At 43.6% G+C, this 6,241-nt stretch overlaps 1 pseudogene; it reads right to left on the bottom strand.

The window, feature by feature from the left end:
• Positions 1-408: 408 nt before the first annotated feature.
• Positions 409-6,241, bottom strand: part of LOC139640023 (dual specificity protein phosphatase CDC14AB-like) — a 22,682-nt pseudogene continuing 16,849 nt past the window's right edge.

The following is a 6,241-nucleotide window of genomic DNA, read 5'->3' as shown; positions in this document are numbered from 1 at the left end:
GGTTTGTTTGATGAACGCAGAGTTTAATTGTTTTAGTTTTATCACAAAAAATATTTGCATGCATGATGTTTTTCCCCAAACTAAACCTAATTTGTCTTTAATGCGGTTCAGTTAGTGTAAAGCCACAAAGAAAACGTTTTTTAATTAAACAGTTTCAAAAGCTAGGTGTCCCCAACCTTTGGACAGGAAGTGCACATTGATCAACTTTGTTGGTCAACTTGGAACACAGATGCTGAAATCATCTGTGTGTCTGCAGTAGATCTCTGCCTGCAGTGCTGCATGCTAAAGGCTGCTGCATGTTGCATGTTTCATGTTTCATGCTTCATGCGTGGCTCGTAGTGATGTGTTCTTTTCAGCCTGCGCCCGGTCACATCAACATATCTGAACCCACCTGACTCATTTTCACACATTAAACAACGACCTGAAACCGATCCGCAACCCGAAACAAATAAACGATTGAGGCAGCCGGGTCATTTTCCAAAGACTGTTGTGAGACGGATTTAAACCGGCTGGAGGGCAGACAGGTTTATTCCGTTTAATTAAATTTAAATTTCATTGAAGTTTAGTCTATAATCACATTGTGTGTGTGTACGGTGTGTTTAGCCTATTTGACCCGTTCTCAACATTATCTTAAATATGATCTTGTCGTGTCGCTCGGCTGTCTCTGCATGAAGCATGACCCAACACTGCAGCACGCTCTGTTCAGTCACACTGGTATTAGGACATTAGCGTTTTTAAAATGTATGAATCTACAGGCCATAAAATAAAAAACAAACATCCTCTTCCTCACTGCAGCCGCTGCGTTGTCATGGAAACTCCAACATGCAGCTGGATAGAAAATAATAAAGTCCACAGTAGAGTCCAGATGGAGACGGTCCGGTCTTCAGTTTAAAAGTCTTCGGTGATGAAGAGTTCGGTGATGAAGGCTGCTGGGTGTCTGGATACAGAGGAACCGAATAATCCATAAAGACCGATCAGGACCGAATGGCTGTTCGACCAATCAGATGAACTACCTGTTGAATAATTGATCAGTTTCCTACAGAGCAGAATGTAAATACTGTAAATATGATTCATGGTCAGGATCCTTATCAAAAACCAAAATATCTTCTTTTTAAACAAAATCCATGCAACAAAAATAAGTCTTCTTTCATGAATAAGTACAGAAATATAAAATCCTTTTTATCTAAATATATCCTCTTTTTCAGCCAAACGTGTGTGTGGACTACATGATATTTACATACAGCACATTTACATACAGTATTAACATGTGAAGAAGCTGTTAGTGTCTGTGGCTCCTTCAGTTAGAACAGACCTGAACCGGATCAGACAGTCAGACTCCGACTGAACACCACCTGGTTTATTAGCTTCCCTTTTACCATCCGACAGACCAGAGGGGGTCCAGACACAGCAGGGGGGATTCTGGGTAATGTTTCCTCCGGGTTCAAGATGGCTCTGCAGCTCTAGTACTGAATGTACTCAGACTGAAGGGACTGCAAGACAGAAAAACAGAAAATCATGTTCATCTCTGAGGATCAAATGGGATCATTTTTACTTTCCTGCATCCACATTTCTAAAATAACTTTTGTTTTAAGAAGGTTAACACAGAAATAAATAAAGTCTGAAACAAACATCAAAGGCCAAGGTTGTTTCTTCATGAGCTCTAAAACAAACCAGGGATACATTTATATTTATAATACTGTTAAGGGTTTACCACAGGACAATATGATGAGATTCATTTACATGAGACCAATCAGACCAATTTAGTTGATGTTTCTGTGATTAACCCCATCTGATCTGACCTGCTGTGAACTCCACCCACCTGCTGCACCCAGGTGGTTAAATACAACACTTATTTGCAAATCTGGCTGTTTTCTCTAAAAAGGATTCATCTGCTCCAGATTTTATGAGACAGGCGGACAGCAGCTTTTACATCAAATCCTGAAACAGACTGAATCAGTGTGAACGAGAAACTGTGAAAGGCAGGAAGGAAGAGAATAAGAAGAAGAGGAAGGGGAGGAACAGTGACGAGAAAGAAGAGAAGAAGAGAGAGCACACATCCAATCAGAGCAGAAACACACAGTACTGCAGTACCACAGTACTACCTCCTACTGCAGTACCACAGTACTACCTCCTACTGCAGTACTTCCTACCACAGTGCCACAGTACTAGCGCCTACTGCAGTACCACAGTACTACCTCCTACTGCAGTACCACAGTACTAGCGCCTACTGCAGTACCACAGTACTACCTCCTACTGCAGTGCCACAGTACTACCTCCTACTGTTCTACCACAGTACTACCTCCTACTGCAGTACCTCCTACTGCAGTACCACAGTACTACCTCCTACTGCAGTACCACAGTACTACCTCCTACTGCAGTACCACAGTACTACCTCCTACTGTTCTACCACAGTACTACCTCCTACTGCAGTACCTCCTACTGCAGTACCACAGTACTACCTCCTACTGTTCTACCACAGTACTACCTCCTACTGCAGTACCTCCTACTGCAGTACCACAGTACTAGCTCCTACTGCAGTACTGTTACTATGGAAACCACTAATTCTTACTGCTCCATCTGCTCAACCAAATCATAAAACAAAGCCCTTGCAATTTCTTCATGGCTTGTTTTTCCTGTTGCTGTATTCCCAGCAGAGCTTTTCCAGATGAGGTGAATGAGATGGGAATAATATTTTTCTAAAAACTAAAAATGCAGTGTTGGAAGCGGTCCTGAGAATTTGAGCCCCGACTCTAATCCTAACCTAACAGTCACAGAGCCTGTTTTCTGGAGCTCAAGATGTTTCACCTCCCCTCTCTTCACTACAGTTAAGACAAAAATGCTTTTGCTTTCAGAAACACATCTAAAAGAAAAGAGCTAGTAGAAGAACTAGTGCAACTACAAAGCTTGACTGTTTCTTTTTAAGCATGACAGAAGTAGAAAAAACGTACACTGTATTTGTTTAAATAAAACTTTGGTGCTTTACTACTAATGTTTTAACATAACAAAAAATGAATGAGTTTTTCCTATGAATTGAATTACAATTTCTGTTACAATAGCTTAATTACAAGGTGACCCTTTTGTCCACTGGGCCAAACTCGACTCAAGCTCATCCCCTCTCCTGTTCGTGACACGATACTGTTGGGACGAGGTCTGAGGCCAGGCTCCTCTCCCAGAATAAGGTGGTCTGTCTCCTCCAGGTGGGAAGGGAGCTGCCCTACCTGGAGGAGTTCAGGTTTCTCAGGTCTGATTCACCAGTGAGGGGAAAAGGGAACGTGAGGTTCTGGCGGTTAGGTCCAGCGGCTTCTGTAATGCGGCATCGCATTGGACTGTGGTGGTGAAGAGAGAGCTGATTCACAAAGTCAAAGTTGTCGAATTACTTTGTTCCCTCCCTCACCTATGGCTGCAAGCTCTGAGTACCGACCAAAACAATGAGATCAGATACCAGGGGCAAGGAGGTGAGGAGCTGAGTGATCCAGGAGGAGCTGAGTGATCCAGGAGGAGCTGAGTGATCCAGGAGGAGCTTGGAGTTGAGCTGCTGCTCCTCCATTGAGAGGAACCAATTGAGGAGGTTCAGGCTCCTGTTAAGGAAGCCCTGTCCCTCCATAGGTTTTTCTATCAGCTGGAGGGACTAAATCTCCCAGCATGCCTGGGAGGAGGAGCTTGCTTCTCTGTGGCCCTTTTGCCACCAAGACCCTGAAGACCCTGATCCAGATGAGCATCAAGAATATGGATGGAGGGACAGACGGGCGAATGTCCATGTGTTTGGACAGTCTCTTCCAGTCACTGGGCAGCAGCTCAGAACAGACTATCGACTAGATGACTGCAGAACTGAAAGATTTAGGATGCAGTGACACCTATAGATCACACCTATAGTTTGTCTTCTTTGGCCCAAACCACAGTGAAAAGTTGACTTTGTTCTATTTTTGTATTTGGTTCATTTAGGTTCACGTTGCCCACTTACAAGTGAACCAAGGCTTGTAAACAGAAGTCACATGACTCACAAGAGTTTGGCAGCTGGGGAGAGGAGGGTCAAAACAAATCTGAAACTTAACCTATGTTCTTCTCTGTGCTGTTTGCCACAATTTACCTTCTCTGGTCTTATACCAGGTAAGAACACATGAATATAAAACTATAAATCAGTCCAGACTGCAGTTTGCCCTCAGTTCATTTTGTTAGTCTAGGCTTTCCAAGCATGAGGAACTGCTGACTCTCAGATGTCAGTATCCATCCCGATCCACCACATGGATCAATGGTCGAACAAGAACAGACTCATAAAACCAAATGTTTTGGGGTTGTTTCCTGTAGTTGGTACGATTGCGCTCTCACTTTTAATGAACCGCACCACAGTTCTTTTGGAAGCAGACCGAAACTCGTATTTTCAGGCGTCTCGCTGCCGTTATTTGGTGTGCACCTGAGGACGCATGGCATTGTTCTCACCTGGCCAAACAAACCGGACTAAAGGAGGAAACACACCGAGGTTCGATTGAACCGGTCCAAACGTGCTTGGTGCGAATGGATCCTTAGATTTAGAATGAAGCTGTAGTTAAGGTAAACACTGCCATATTTTCTACATTTGGCAGCAGAGCATTTCTGCTTTTTGTTACCTGCTACGTCTCACTGTCTGTGGTTTTGGGAGATTCTCATTGATGGATGAAGCACAAAAAGTGGGAGACGTTGGTTAACCAGCCTGGACGAACTTAACTGGTTTTGATGGATGGATGATTTAAAAACTTGTCCTTTTATGGTTTAGGTGAGATTTGGGGGGCGAGGGTTGTGACGCTCTTATTTTGGCACATTTCACAGCAAAAGCAATAATCACATTATCTATTCAGTCAAATAAATATTTCTATCAGTGTTTGGTGACAAACTAAACCGAAGTGGATCTGACATCAGAACGCTCCAGTCCAGATGCTGGTGAATCCATCTTCATTTTGAAAGTGTCTTAAAGAGTTTGGCGATGTGAAGACCCAGCGGTGACATCATGAAGGCTGCTGCTCTCAGCACCTTTGGGTGGAGGTTTGAGTGTCTGGAAACTGAAGTCAGTTTTGGCATACAGACAGTTTTGGTGTGGACAAAAGGAACGGCAGAACTTTAGAAGGGATGTAATAATCCTCCTGCTGAACATAGGAGATGAACGTTTGGATTTCAGCCAGCAACAGCTTCATGTTAGTGAGTTAGTGATGTTAACTTTCCTGTTAGGCAGCAGCAAGCTATTATTCACACCATTAGAAAGATCGGTTAGTGAAGATATTAATAGTGAGACATATGAATATGAATTATATTTATGTTTATAAGATCTTAGTATAATAATCAGATCTATCTATCTCAGACAAGGAGCTAACTGGAGGGAAAGTGTCAGAGGAGAAACCTCAGTGTTACAGCTCTCCCTGGTGGTTTCATCACATCACATTACGTCTGCTGCATTGTGGGCCAACAGACAGAAATTCAGTCTAAAGGATCCTCTTGTCACAGGTTAGTGCCTTAATGCAGTGGATTCTGCAGGTTTTTATTCCAGTTACTGGAATGAGCTGCTGTAGAGATTGGTGGGAATGAAAACCTGCAGACTGTTGGACCTGCATGAAGCTTCCGATGATACAGAAAGATGATCCAGGCAGAATAACTTCAAATAAACCAGCAAACTGAGGGACACTCTACTGCTTTCCCATTTAATAAGACACTGGACAGGCCTGCATTCAAGTGGTGTCAGATTTCCCGTCTGAACCGGTCTCCGACCAGGAAGTGCCACATGAACATCTTATTATGTCGGATGATTGTCGGAGAAATCAAGGATTGTAGCAGCAGCACGAATTGGCCGAGTTGTGACGTAATTGCTCTTGCCAACATGGCTGAACATAAGAAACTTTCTACAATAAAGTTAAAAATGAACCACAAGCACAAATTTAAGGAGGATAACAAGGAATATGTGGATATCCTTAAATACAATTTTTTTCCACTTTTATTATTCAGGGGGAGTTCACTGAGAGCATTGCTCTCTTTTTCAGGATCGCCCTGATCACATTCACACCTGGAAGCTGACCAGTACAACACAGTCTGATCTGCTGCCACTGAGCAGCTCACTGGAGCGGGTGGGGTTAAGGGCCTTGCTCAAGGGCACCTCAGTGTGATGAGGGAGGGGCAAGCTGCTTTTCACTTTGCCCACCCAGATTTTATCTCTGCCGGTCCGGGGGATTGAACCCACGCCCTTCCGAGCTTGTGACCTTCCGGTCACAAGCTCAGGTCA

Source organism: Centroberyx affinis, unplaced genomic scaffold, assembly GCF_046629955.1.
Source record: "Centroberyx affinis isolate AG114_WGS23_722 - 3 ecotype Tasmania unplaced genomic scaffold, CSIRO-AGI_Caff_v1 ptg008180l_1, whole genome shotgun sequence".
Classification (NCBI taxonomy): Eukaryota; Metazoa; Chordata; class Actinopteri; order Beryciformes; family Berycidae; genus Centroberyx; species Centroberyx affinis.
Note: the sequence above shows the minus strand (reverse complement) of the source record. Positions and strands in the feature narration are given on the sequence as shown.